Source organism: Silene latifolia, chromosome X (assembly GCF_048544455.1).
Source record: "Silene latifolia isolate original U9 population chromosome X, ASM4854445v1, whole genome shotgun sequence".
NCBI classification, from domain to species: domain Eukaryota; kingdom Viridiplantae; phylum Streptophyta; class Magnoliopsida; order Caryophyllales; family Caryophyllaceae; genus Silene; species Silene latifolia.
This window is the reverse complement of record NC_133537.1, coordinates 129,066,678-129,081,787: the sequence shown is the minus strand read 5'-3', so window position 1 is coordinate 129,081,787 and position 15,110 is coordinate 129,066,678. Positions and strand designations below refer to the sequence as shown.

General features: G+C 35.5%; 2 long non-coding RNA genes across 2 annotated transcripts; one reads left to right on the top strand and one right to left on the bottom strand.

Annotated features, from left to right (window-relative positions):
• Positions 1 to 2,972: 2,972 nt before the first annotated feature.
• Positions 2,973 to 12,540, bottom strand: LOC141621595 (uncharacterized). Its single transcript, XR_012532478.1, has 4 exons — positions 12,492 to 12,540; positions 4,243 to 4,308; positions 3,254 to 4,068; positions 2,973 to 3,003 (listed from the first exon to the last, which is right to left on the bottom strand). It is a non-coding gene; the product is annotated as an uncharacterized LOC141621595 (long non-coding RNA).
• Positions 12,541 to 13,740: 1,200 nt separating this feature from the next.
• LOC141621596 (uncharacterized) lies at positions 13,741 to 14,465 on the top strand. The gene is made up of 2 exons (XR_012532480.1): positions 13,741 to 13,959; positions 14,122 to 14,465. It is a non-coding gene; the product is annotated as an uncharacterized LOC141621596 (long non-coding RNA).
• The last annotated feature ends 645 nt before the right edge of the window (positions 14,466 to 15,110 follow it).

The window sequence follows — 15,110 nt, the reverse complement described above, 5'->3', positions numbered from 1 at the left end:
GTTATAGAGCTCGTATCGATGCAAGGCCAAGTGGAGGTGAAAGCTTGTGATCTTAGCTTTCCAACGGTAGGTCGCATGCCTTATTTGACCAAAAAAACGAGAGAGTTATGGCTCTCGCAAGTTGCTGCCACAGGAAAAACCGCAGTCTGCCAAAATAACGGCAATCTGCCATGGCATACTGCTAAGACCACGGCAGACTGCCGTTTTGGCTGGAAACGAGATTCTAAATTCCGTCATATGTTTCTATTGAAAGCCCATTTTCCTATGCCTTGTTTTTAGACTATAAATACATGTTTTGCATTAGGTTTTGGGGGCCCTTTTTCACCTCCTTACCATCAAATCTTATGCTTGAGTTTTAATCTTGTATAATTAAAACTTAATCTTTCCTTAATTCATGTTAATCTTTCTTCATTTTATGGGTTGTAAGCAAACTATAGAAGGTTAATCTTTCCTTTGCTTGATGTAATTTGATCAAAGTATCCAACTTTGGTATTGTAAGACTCTTAAACCTCTCTTAATTTATCTAATGCTTTTTTCTTGTGCTTAATTTCTTATGTTGAGTAATTGAATATTTGGGTTGACCATCCTTGCATGTTATTTACTTGACTAGTGCAAATCCTAAGGAAATGGTTTAATTTAGTTGGGATTGTTGAAGCAAGTTTGTTGTTTGTTGATTTGGTTTAAAGGATTCATACAACAAATAGGAAAGTCCATGTCTTTTGCTCATTTGTATGGTTTAATCTTATGAGGAATTGATCCTAGCTTCATCTTTTGGTAAATTCTTAATGCTCATGCTTAGTCTCTTTTCATGGTTTAATGACTTGTTGTCTAAGTTTGAAGGATATGTGTAGATGGTTTAATTTGCATGTATCAACATCTTGAGGTGATAGTATTGGGTAGAAATTTGCAAGAGAGTAAAAAGAGTCAAGTTTTACCATTGTTGGGTTACTAAGAGAGAATTACATCAAGTTTTCCCCTTTATATTGAATCTTGCATACTAGTTGTTTGTGGAATTGTCTCAATAGGAAGATCTTCAATCTTTACTCATATTCCCATGTTTGTTTCCCAAAACCAATCCTTTTTTATCTATGTTTCCTACTAGTTGATCTTGTTAATACCCATTGTTTGTGATTAGTGCCTTTTGTTAAGTTTAAATTGTCATTAGGATCTTAATTAGTAGTAGAGACCTACTTAGTAGTCAATAGTTTACAATTCAAGTTTTTAGTCTTAAATCCCTTCTCTTGGGTTCGACCCTTACTTCCCTTTACTACTATCCTTAATAGCATAGTGTATAGTTGAGTTTGGTTTATAAATTGTTAATTTGACAGGTTAATTCTAGTATTTTACGACACCTAGTTTTACGTTATCATGCACGTTATGGAATAATAGAATCATAGTTAACTAAGTAAATCGGAAAGAATTTTGGATACATAATCAAATTTTCATAGTTCATAAGGTGGTTACATTTGCTCGTGTTCATCCTGAATGTTTGACCCACGGACAAACTAACCAATGGGTTTGAGACGAGTTATGAGTTGTTTATTTGTACTAATTTGTGAACCGCATGGCCTGATCTGATAAGGGCGACTCTTCTCTTATATCATAAAAGGAACAAAAATAAGAGCAACAAAAAAATTAAGACAAAACGAATAACCCGAGTTCTCGAGAATAAACAAATAACCAACACTTTCTACAAGTTCCTAAGTATACACTCGTTTATACAAGTTTCTAGATACACTCATTTAAGTTATTAGATACATATCTTTATCTTGCTAGATACACTCACTTAAGTTACGAGATACATATTTTTAGCTTGCTAGATATACCCCTTTAAGTTACCAGATACATATTTTTAGCTAAATAGATACAATTATTTAAGTTACTAGATAAACAATAAGGAAAAAAGCTGTGAACCCTTTCTCATCCTACTTTAAAATAGATACACGCTTTTAATTTTCTAGATAGCATGCTGGATAAAGTTTTCTACTTTAACTCTTGTGATTTTGTGCCTAGTTTTTTGCACAATTCTTGGCTTCTAGACACATTCTTATAGCTGCGTAGATACATTTCTCTAGTTGAGTAAATACTCTTATCAAGTTGATTATGTAAACGTGTAACATTCACAATTTATATGAGTTATTTTTAAAATGACTATTCAAGTTACATACATTATATAACTCCCTCTGACTTTGAAGTACGTTTCTTTTTCACTACTTTGTTGTCTCTAAATTAATTTTGGGTGTTTATTCTCGCAGTACACATTTTACTCATTACAGTACATTGTTGACCGTTCTACCCCTCCCATTTTCACCCATCATCTCTCTCTCAATCTTCTCTCATGTACGGAGTACTAAATTGGAGAAAAAGAATTTGTACATTACATACACCTCCTGCCTCACCACCTACCCTTCTACAACCGCTCAACTGACTTGCACCGAGCCGACCACCTCTACTCCATCGGATCACTACCTCCTCCCACCAGCCCTACCACCCGCCTCACCGTCAGAAAAATCTAGTAGTCGATATACACTCGCCGTTTTCCGTCAATATGCGAATTCTATTATTCATGTTGTAGTTAGCCGGAGCAATAATGGAGCTTTCGCCGGGTGTACCACGAAAACAATAATACTCAAACCCTAAAACCTACTAAAACAGTAAATTACCCAAATTAATGGAAAAATCCATCAATTTGGTCAATAGTTTACCCTTAACAAATTAAATTCATTTTATATAGTTAAATTTTCATCCATAACGAAGAGATCTATGTATAGTTGAATGATAAAAAATCGAGAGAAATTGGCTCAGTGTTGTTTTTAGCCGGAGGGTATCAAATGGAAATTTTTGTGTAAATAGTACTACAATGAGTAAAAAATGTACTGCGAAAATAAATTACGTTAATTTTTATTATCCTTTACATTTCATTTTGGATATTCATTTAATTATCACATTTGAGTCACTTCCATCATTATACGTGGCTCAATTTCAATTTATATGCATATCTTACTCACAAATAGGATTATACATCCAGGTGTACCATAAGCATGGTACAACCAAGTATAAGAATCCGAGCTTATGTGTATTCTTTCTGAGCTAATTTAAAGTTTAAGTTTTTAATGTCTAAATGGATGAACTCAATACTTTCTAATAAAGCTCATATTCTTTAATATAAAGATCGGATACTTTGACACAAAGCTCAGATTCTATACGGTACAACATATACAACTGGTTGTATAATCCATGAATTGTATCTTACTAGATACACCCCTTTAACTTGCTAGATACACATATATGGATATGTAGAAACACTCCTTTAAATTGCTTGATACAAACGTTTGCCTTACTAGATGCACTCCTTTACCTTGCTAGATACATTCTGTTACCTTATTAGACACATTTCTTTACCAAAATGTTGTTACACCAAAATTCGCCACGTCCAATTACATATTTATCGCTTATATATTTGGGTCATTTTTTGGGGCGGGTTGAAAATATATAAGATTATCGTCCTGTGCATCCAATACGATGTATGTATCCTACAGCGGTTCGGGACATCTGAAAGTGTATAACTTGCAGAAACAAATCACACACAGTATGTTACAGTTTTTGAAATACCATTGCTTTCCAAATAGAGAGGAAACTTTAAATACAAGCTTGACCGCATGACTTGAATCAGCACATAATGTGTACACTTTCTTGAAGTCAATGTCGAGGCAAGCCATGGCCTCAACTCAAGAGAAAAGAGCATTGCAAAAATGGAACTACATTCACTATGTTTTAGCTCACACAAGTGCATGTTAAAACATAAAACTCAAAAACGTCATAAAGATTAAAATGGGGAATCATAGGAAAAAAAGACTTCAGGTGAAAAGTGCAAATATTGCATTCACAATACATACTGTGTACACATTCTTGAGTTCAGTGCCGATTACTACACCAAATTGATCATTCAACATTTGCTTCCACTGTGTATTGAATCTGACGCATTTTCTCCAGCAGCCTCCGGCTGCAGAGTATTACCTTCCCATCATGAATTGCAATTAAGTAATCAAGCGATCCAGTATTGAACTCCTGAAAATAAGAAGTCATGATACCCCACCGTTCATATTACATTTTATCATTTATATACACTACATACAGAAGGCATTTTGCCTTTGTTTTAGAATAATAACCCACACGGATCAAGTACCCATGAGATATGAGATTCTTCTGAAATCAGACAAATACAAAGAGTGAATAATATACCATGACGGTACGCATTCGTGTCATTTGAGGTAAGTCAGGATTCAGAACAACTGCCTTGATTGCAAACTACCAAGCGCCAACAAAAATAAGTGGAATAAGAAACAACTCTGAATGTAAGGTCAGATAAAACAACTCTGAATGTAAGGTCAGAAAAACTCCGAATGTAAGGTCAGATAAACCAAATACAATATTGCTAACTTAAGAGCTTATCCACGTGATTAATGGTACACGATGAAAAAATCTTCATGTACTATCTACACATGACCATTGATCCAGCTTCGAGCATCTAATTCCACCGACATACATCTGACACATATCACTACTGCCTTTTAATTAACAATCATCCAAAACTTCAAATGAGAAATCAAAGAAAAACATTGACATTAACTACTTTCTCCTTTCCTAAAGTCTGTTATCTGACAGCTATGTTACACAAGCTATGTTCAGTTAGAAGTGTTGGAAGTGTCTAACACAGATTGTATATCGAAGGCTCAGACTCGGTTATGTTATTAAAAAAAAATCTTTTATATTAAGGCATAAATTGAAGTGTCGAGGTGTTATTCCATGCCAGAGTGTTGAGTGTCGGACATGGCCATATAGGTACAGGAGTAACATAGTGACGGAGTAACATAGTCTGACAGTTGAAAGCTGGAATATAACAATTAAAGTTCCAAAATTGATTACTCAATGGACACATAAAAGACTGCAATGGAGATGTAATATCGCTAACATATTACCAAATGGGTCATGAGACCAATTACGATTATACACGCATTACAACAATATCACCCGTTCATACATATTTTACACAATGAAAGATCAAGAAACAACACATTAATCCACAAAATAGCCAACTAATCTAAGAATCATTCAGCTAAAGTATCTGATAGGCTCGTATTTCTACTATATATTTAGCTTATTTTATGCATAATAAAGCGGCATTGGGACGTGGTTTCACATGATTTACGTCACATTTACCATATTCTTAATGTCGGGTTAGTAATGGATTTTTGAGCAATGATCGGAAGCAAAGGCATGTCTTGAAGTCTACCGTGGTACAAAACATTTACAAGCAAGAAAGAAGACTAGCTAAGACATGAAGAAGTGAAAGGATGAAGCAATTGAAGATTTGAAGCGTCGTTTGCATAAGGATCGACTTCAAATGGGTATATCTTGAGTTCTAGAGCTCGTATCGATGCAAGGCCAAGTGTAGGTGAAAGCTTATGTTCTTAGCTTTCCAACGGTAGGTCACACGCCTCATTTGGTCAAGTAACGAGAGAGATATGGCCTTTGGAAAAAATGCTGTCGAGCAGGGAACTCGCACCGTGCGAAATTCCAGGACCCATATTTCGCACGGTGCGAAATATCTGGGTTTCAGCGTGTTTTAGCATGTTTTGATTACGGGTTTGCTTCTAACTTAAAGCCCATTAATCTTCCGCATCTTAGGACTATAAATAGTTGAACACCATTAGGTTTGCGAGATCTTTTGTTCACTTTAATTAATCAAGGTTGTAATTTGGGAATATTTTCATCTTTTGAATTGGGTATTAGATCTAATTATGGAGAACTAATCTCCTCTCTTAATCCGACTCAAGGCTTAAACTTTGGTTGTAAGATCCTTTAATCCTTCTTTAATTTTAATTATCATTGTGAATCCTTTTGTGTTTATTGTTTGAATTTTGGAATCCTTGTTTATATTGAGTAATTAAGTGTGATTTCCTTGTTGCTTAATTAATCAAGTTCCTTAATTTATTGTTGTTGAGATTATTAAGTGTGATTTCCTTGTAATCTCATCTTTGCAACACCTTGTTATTATGCTAATGAATGTGATTTCTTCTTGGCTTAATTAGCAAGTAAAGGATTAACTTCTAATTGGGCATTAATTGTGATTTCATTGTGTCTAATTACCCCTATTGAATCTCTTGTGCTCATATCTTCTTATTAATTTGTCCAATGTATGTGATTTCTACTTGGTAGAATTGATAAGTTGGGTTATTTGATTAAGTGTGATTTTCTTGTCATTTGGCCATTATTAAGGAGATTTAGAAGATTTATCTTCACAATAGGGTGATAATATATAATTGAAGGATTGATTGAAGGGTTTTGTCAACTAAAGTGCCAAACTTTGAGTCGGATTAAGTCTTTCTTAATATTGATTAAATTCCATCTTAAACTCTTGATTGTTTACTTGCTTTGCACTCTTGTTTGAATTTGCCTTGCTTTTGTTACAATTAAAACTCAACCCCCCCCCCCCCCCTTTTATTTACTTGTTGTTATTGTTGTCACAATTGTTCTAATTACTCTTTTAATTTCACTTTTGCAAAACCCATCTTCTCTTGGGTTCGACCCCTTGCTTGCTATTTTACTAGTTTATAATTAGTGCTAATTAGTGTGTTTAGTGGTATATAAATTGTTAATTTGACCGTCTTTTAGTGCGACATTTTAGGAGTGTCAAATTTTGGCGCCGTTGCCGGGGAAGGTAACGGTTTTGCTAGTGTTTTTGTTGGTGTTTTTAGAGTAGTTGTGTGTTTTTGTAAATATTAGGATTAGTTTAACTAGTTTCTATTGCTCTCTTGTTTGTTTTAATGGCTTCTCTTGATTTTCCTCAATTTAAGGATGAGCCGTTTCACAAGTATTTTGATAGGTTGAGTGAGTATGTCTCTAGATGTCGATACCCATATCGAACTTGGTAGTTATGTCATGTGGTGTTTAATGGTTTGAATGATGATACGGTGTTACATGTTTATCATTTGAGTGAGGGGAAATTTAGATATATGTTTAGCTATGAAGAGAAGTGGGAATTTTTTCTATACTTGGCTAATGAAACTTATCAATGGGAGTTTCAAAACTCTCAACAACCCCCTCCTAAAACTTCATCATCTTTAGAAGACATAATGAAAACACTTGCTATGAATCAAGTGACAATGCAAAAAGAAAACCAAATCTTGCTAAATAATACCAAGGAATTCCAAACCACCGTGCTTCAACAAAATCGGCTCACCGACTCTAGGTTTGTTAACCTTGAGACCCAAGTTGGTCAAATTCTCAACACCCTCAATTCTCAAACCACTCAAGGAGGGAGCCTACCTTCTCACACAATTCCTCCACCCACCAAAGAACAAGCAAAAGTGGTCTCATTGAGGAATGGTGGAGAATTGGTAGAGGCACCCAAGGCTCCTACGAAATCAAGACCACCTCCTATTGTTCATGAAGTGGAAGATGTGATTGAAGATGAAATTGAAGTGGTGGTAGAACATGGGGAAACATCTACACCCAAACAAGTGAGGATCAATGAACCTCTTTCGGAATATGAGCCACAAGCTCCATTTCCATGTGCTTTGAATGATACAAGGATAATTGACCAGAAAACTTCAAGCCTTTACGATATCTTTCGTAAAGTGGAGGTAAACATTCCTCTTCTTGATCTTCTTAGTAGTGTGCCCAAGCATGCAAAATTTTTGAAAGAGTTGTGCACTACTAAGAGGACCAATAAGGCAAAAAGTATGAAAAAGGTAAGGGCTAGTGAACATGTGTCGGCTATGTTTCAAAAATGTTTGCCACGAAAATGTAGTGATCCGGGCATGTTCACCATTCCTTGCAAAATTGGTGACTTGGATTGTCAACATTCTATGCTTGATTTAGGTGCATCTATTAATGTTTTGCCTAATTACCTTTATGAGTCTCTCAAGTTGGGGCCATTGAAATCGACTCATGTAGTCATTTCATTGGCCGATAGGTCCAACATCTACCCCAAAGGTATCATTGAGGATGTTTTGGTCAAGGTGGGTGACATGATGTTTCCCGCCGACTTTTATGTGATTGACATGGAGCCCGAAAAAGGCTCAACACCAATCTTGTTGGGAAGACCTTTCATGAAAACCTCCAACACTAAGATAGATGTGTCTAGTGGGTGTCTTACCATGGAGTTTGAGGGTCAAATGTTCAAACACAACATATATGAGGCAATAAAATACCCTCTCGAGACTTCTTCTCTATGTTTTCTTGAGATATTTGAACCTATTGTTCAAACCATTTATGAATTGTGTGGAGGTGACACTTTGGATGTTGCCTTAACTAATGGAATGGTTGGAGAAGATTTGGGGTATGTTTTGTCTTGTGATTTAGAGACAACCTTACAAGATTTGGAGGCAAATCTACCCATGGAGGAATTGGAAGAAAACGAGAATGTTGTGGTTCTTGAGGATGTTGATTGTGACCCTTCTTTGGCTAAGAAGTTAGAGAGTATGAATTTTAAAGAGAATGTTAAGAGGGTAGAGAACATGATGATTGTTGAATTTTTACCACACAAAGAAGAACCTCCCCTAGTTTACATGAAAGAGCCACCCATTCTAGTTCCTAAAGAACCTCTTGTGTCCTTTCAACCTTACTTGATTTTTACAAAGTCTAACCCTTCTTTTAAGGAGTCTTATCGTGACATTAGTTTGTTTTTCGAACATGAAAGCTCAATGAACCACTTGTCTTATGCATATATTTTCATTGTGTATGCTTGGTATGTCTTGACTTTCTACTATTGTCATTTCTCTTGTTTGTGGGCTAACATGTTTGATAGGTTACTAAGAGCATTGAGTTGCTCCGCTCTTGACCATTGATATAAGATGAAGCTTGAAAAGGCGTCGAGCAAACGACGAAAACCAAAAGCGCTTTACGGGAGGCAACCCGTACTCCTTCTTTAATGTTTTTATTAGTGTCTTTTCCTAATAATGGATTGTGAGTTGTTACTTGTGTGTAAAACTCAAGTTCTTGAGTAGTGCACACAAGGTGTTTGTGAAATGGTGCAAGTGATTTATTAAAATCTTTTGATAAGTCCTTACTTGAGAGTAAAAATTATTATGCTTGCCAATTCCACCAATGCTCCTTATCAAGCCCATCAAGCTATCCTTGTACTCCATTATCCCCAAGTTCATTTTTGACACAATCACTACTTACATCACCACTCTTCTTTGCCTAATTGTCTAAACACCTTATTTCCCTATCATTACCTCAATCATGTGGAATAACCTACAAAAGAATTCCCACTTTCACTTCCCCAAATCAAACAATGGAAAAGAAGCAATCAAAAGTTCAAATATGAAAGAGTTTTGTTGGAAAAATGGTGAAGTATGTTGAGTTATCATTTTGCCCTTGATTTGTGCTTGGTACACCATGATAATACCAAGTGAAGTAGATGAAGAGGAGGTGTAAGGTGTGAATCTTTGAGCTCATCATCGAGAGTCGAGGGTGTTTGGTAGTGTAAGTTAGTGAGCTTGTGAGATGGAGTTGAACTTGTTCTAATTTGAAGAGAAAGTGGGTGCCTCAAGTCATTTCATTGAGGTTGATTGTGATGTTCACCTTCACTTTGGGGACAAAGTGAAAAACAATGTGTGGGGTGGACATGTGTTGGTAATATCATGTATATATTGTAATATATTCATTTCATGCATCGTATTTCAATTCAAAAAAAAAAACGAAAAAAAAAAGAAAAAAAAAAGAAAAAAAAGAGAAACGAAAAAAAAGAAAAGAAAGACAAGAAAAACCCGGCTAGGATGAAAACCCGAAAGGGCATCCTAGGCAAAAGTGGGAAAGTGGCCGAGGTCGGAGTGAAAACCCGAAAGGGCACTCCGGGCAAAATGAAAAGAGAGTGCCAGCCACGAGAGTAGAGGTGAGGAAAAGAGCTAAACCGAAAACCCGAGAGGGCGGTTTAGGCAAAATGAGATAATTAGGAAAAAAAAAATTGAAAAACCTTTTTGACTCTTTGAAGCCTTGAAATCATGTCACATACATGACTACTTCCATTTGGTGTTGGTGACATAAGTGGTGGAGCTCTAGAAGGCCGGAAGGGTAGACTAGTAGTGTGCCGAGACTAGGAGGGGAATTTGGAAGCTTATTTTGATACTAGTGCTTGGCATACTTGTTGTTTGGAGTTGGATTGCTTTGACTTGTCTTATGCATTGATTGTGTGGTTGAGTTTTGGTTGTTTGTGTTGAAGTATTATTGGAGGATTTTGAGGTTGTCTAATTATTGAGTTTGGAGGTGTTTGATGCTAGATAACCTTGTGTTTCAAATGAATGGAGTGATAAGGGGGAGAAATAAGGAGGATGTTATGTTGGATTATGAAAATGAGAATGAATTGGTGGAAATTAGGATCATCTTAGATGAGGGAGATATAAGTAGGATGAGGTGTGAGAGAAGAGGGATGAATAGATTGAGCTTACCCATACTAATTTTGTGAGCCTTTTGTTTATTGATTGGTTCTATAATAGTTTGCTCGGGACGAGCAAAGACTTAAGTGTGGGGTATTTGATAGGCTCGTATTTCTACTATATATTTAGCTTATTTTATGCATAATAAAGTGGCATTGGGACGTGGTTTCACATGATTTACGTCATATTTACCATATTCTTAATGTCGGGTTAGTAATGGATTTTTGAGCAATGATCGGAAGCAAAGGCATGTCTTGAAGGCTACCGTGGTACAAAACATTTACAAGCAAGAAAGAAGACTAGCTAACACATGAAGAAGTGAAAGGATGAAGCAATTGAAGATTTGAAGCGTCGTTTGAATAAGGATCGACTTCAAATGGGTATATCTTGAGTTCTAGAGCTCGTATCGATGCAAGGCCAAGTGGAGGTAAAAGCTTATGTTCTTAGCTTTCCAACGGTAGGTCACACGCCTCATTTGGCCAAGTAACGAGAGAGATATGGCCTTTGGAAAAAATGCTGTCGAGCAGGGAACTCGCACCGTGCGAAATTCCAGGACCCATATTTCGCACGGTGCGAAATATCTGGGTTTCAGCGTGTTTTAGCATGTTTTGATTACGGGTTTGCTTCTAACTTAAAGCCCATTAATCTTCCGCATCTTAGGACTATAAATAGTTGAACACCATTAGGTTTGCGAGATCTTTTGTTCACTTTAATTAATCAAGGTTGTAATTTGGGAATATTTTCATCTTTTGAATTGGGTATTAGATCTAATTATGGAGAACTAATCTCCTCTCTTAATCCGACTCAAGGCTTAAACTTTGGTTGTAAGATCCTTTAATCCTTCTTTAATTTTAATTATCATTGTGAATCCTTTTGTGTTTATTGTTTGAATTTTGGAATCCTTGTTTATATTGAGTAATTAAGTGTGATTTCCTTGTTGCTTAATTAATCAAGTTCCTTAATTTATTGTTGTTGAGATTATTAAGTGTGATTTCCTTGTAATCTCATCTTTGCAACACCTTGTTATTATGCTAATGAATGTGATTTCTTCTTGGCTTAATTAGCAAGTAAAGGATTAACTTCTAATTGGGCATTAATTGTGATTTCATTGTGTCTAATTACCCCTATTGAATCTCTTGTGCTCATATCTTCTTATTAATTTGTCCAATGTATGTGATTTCTACTTGGTAGAATTGATAAGTTGGGTTATTTGATTAAGTGTGATTTTCTTGTCATTTGGCCATTATTAAGGAGATTTAGAAGATTTATCTTCACAATAGGGTGATAATATATAATTGAAGGATTGATTGAAGGGTTTTGTCAACTAAAGTGCCAAACTTTGAGTCGGGTTAAGTCTTTCTTAATATTGATTAAATTCCATCTTAAACTCTTGATTGTTTACTTGTTTTGCACTCTTGTTTGAATTTGCCTTGCTTTTGTTACAATTAAAACTCAACCCCCCCCCCCCTTTTATTTACTTGTTGTTATTGTTGTCACAATTGTTCTAATTACTCTTTTAATTTCACTTTTGCAAAACCCATCTTCTCTTGGGTTCGACCCCTTGCTTGCTATTTTACTAGTTTATAATTAGTGCTAATTAGTGTGTTTAGTGGTATATAAATTGTTAATTTGGCCGTCTTTTAGTGCGACATTTTAGGCGTGTCAGTATCTCAGCAAAACAATCAACCACAAACAATGAATCAAGTTTCACAAAAGACATTGCAACAATGAGGCAAGTGAAAAGAGCAAAATTAGTATATATCATTTGGGGTCGGAACGCAAATGAAGGGAGCAAAATATATGTTACTTTAATCGGTCGTGAGAGGAGAAGGTAGATAATTATTCTCTTGCAACAATAGCATCAAAATATGCCAAAACAAGAAAAAAAACCAGTAAACCCACTTGATCAATCAATTTAGTCACAGGCGTCGACATGCCCTCAGTAGCCTTAATCAAATCCACACAATAACTCTCACGCACAGTAGATTTTTTCTTTAAAGCGCCCGACAACGCAAACCAAATCTTAGGCCTTAAAATAGGAGGAATAACCTTCCAAATTAATTTCTTCAAAGCAATAGCATTAGTTAAAGCTGATAATTTCATACCTTTTTTAATAGAAAGATGCCATCTTTTTTTACTACGTATTACCTAGATACACATATTACTTAGTCCAGATAGATATATTATATATTCAGATACACTTGTCGATTTGTGTATCTTAGAGTGGAATTATGTGTACCTGGAGCATAATTTTGTGTATCCACCCACCGACAATATCAACGGCCACCTCAGACGGCACAAGAGACAACTCTGATGGCGCAAAAGATATCATCAGACACCTCAAATGGCGTCGACGACATCCACGAGCTTCCCTATACACAACCAGCAACCTCATCAGAATTATAACCACAACCACCTCGTCACTATGACCATTACCGCCCAACCACAGCCAACACCACCTCGTCAACCGGAATCCAAACAAACATAATCATAACGCTTTTCTACTTCTTAGATGACCGTTCCATTTTAGCTAAATAGATCTTGGTTGTTGGCTGCCACCAACCAACCCACATAAATCTCTAATGACGCCGCGCCCATAGAAGTCAGTTTTATCACTAGATCTAGGAATTGATATTGGAGACGAAGAGAAGCGCGCGGTGACCAACAATGATAATAGAAGTGACGCAGGTGGTCGTCGCTTCTCCGAGTTTTGGGTGGTCGATGGTGACGCCAGCATCAGGCAATGGTGGCTGTCGTCAGATGGACAGGTGGTGCTGGATGGGGATAAGAAATTATTAGAAGAAAGTTGGTTGTTAGGTGACTAGTGGCCGCCGGCAGTGCGCCTGAATCTGGGCAGTGATCGGTCCGTCGCCGTCATCGTTGCTGCTCGTAGCAGAAGCCAAGATATGAAAGTATGGGATGAGAGAGTAGTGGTCAGTGGGGTTGGTTTTTAACTATTAGATGTGGACATGTGGGTTTTGAGTTAGTTCGTACCGTTCGTACTGAACTCTAGTTTGTATGGGATCTCGCCAATATATATATATATATATATATATATATATATATATATATATATATATAAATAGGATTATGTAAGTCCACCTTATTTAGTTGAGTCCATGAGTCCTCATATAAGCCATTAGATCAAAGAAAATGGATGGTGGAGATGAAAAGGAAAAAAATACACTCACCCACTTGCATTAATTTGTCTCTCTCATAAATTCAATTCTCAATTCATCTAATTAATTATTTTCTCTCTATCATCACCTCACTTTATTAAGTTGTCTTCCCAATTTTATCATTTTTATTCATATCTAAATCAAATCTAATTTTCATTTCCGCATAAAATGAAAGCTACTTCATAAAAAGCTCTGTAAATCTTCATTCGGACTCCGATTAAGGCGAAATAAAAGACTAAATTTATTATTTTTTCGAGCCCGTCGCAATGGTGATATTCTTATATACCATTGAGTTTTCAAAATATTTAGTACTCCTCGGTTGTGCTCGAAATATAACGGTTTGTGTTTGTTTTCTTAATTTTTTTTGGATTTTGTTGAAATCGTTGCTTAGGTATTTAAAATGGTTTGATAATTTGAAATATAGTGATTTGTATGATTTTTTTTTTTTGATGAATTATATCTACATTTTTAAATTATTAATTGTAGTTTTTTTTATGAAGATGTTGATGATGATGAAGATGATAAGTCGTTGGCGATATTGATTGATGATGAAGATGTTGACGAGTCTTTGGTGTTATAGATTGACGATGAAGATGTGAGATTTAGATTGATTGATTTGGATTGGTGATTGGCGATGAAGGTTGTAACTTCAATTATATAGTGTGTAAACCTATTCTTGTAAGGGTGTAACTCCAAGTAGATAGTTTGTAACTTCAGTTGTATATCATGTAACTTCAGTTTTGTAAGGGTGTAACTTTAGTACTTTACGAGTGTAACTTTATTCTTTTATTAGTGTAACTTTAATCTTGTAAGGTCATTTTGTATATACAAATTTGAGTATTACTAATTTGAATGTCTGTAGTTTTAGCAGAAGTTATGTAACTTTAGTGCTTCATGAATGTAACTTTAGTGCTTTATTAGTATAACTTTAATTTTTTACGAGTGTAACTATAATCTTTTAGGGTAATTTTGTATATAAAATTTTTAATTTTTGTAATTTTAGCACAAGTTTATGAAACTTTATTGATTTACGAGTGTAACTTTAGTGCTCTACGACTGTAACTTTTATCCTTGACGGGTGTAACTTTAGTCCTTTAAGGTCATTTTGTATATACGAAATTTGAATTTGTGTAACTTTATCACATGTCTATCTAATTTGAATTGTTGAAGGTGTAACTTTAATAGGTGACGTATATAACTTTAATAAAGGAAGTGTGTAACTTTAGTCTATCCCACCACCCTCGCCTCTTCATTTGGAATCCAATTAATTATATGAGTAAATTAATTAGTTAGGTTCAAGTAGAAATAGTGTAACTTCAAGTGGGCATGGTGTAACTTCAAGCAAATGAGATAATTTCAAGCAAATAGGGTGTAACTTCCGAGTAATTAGCAGTACTCAAAATTTTGAGAACTCAATTGTATACGAAAATATTACCATTACGCCGGTCTCGAAAAAAATAATAAATTTAGCATTTTGTTTCGCCTAAAT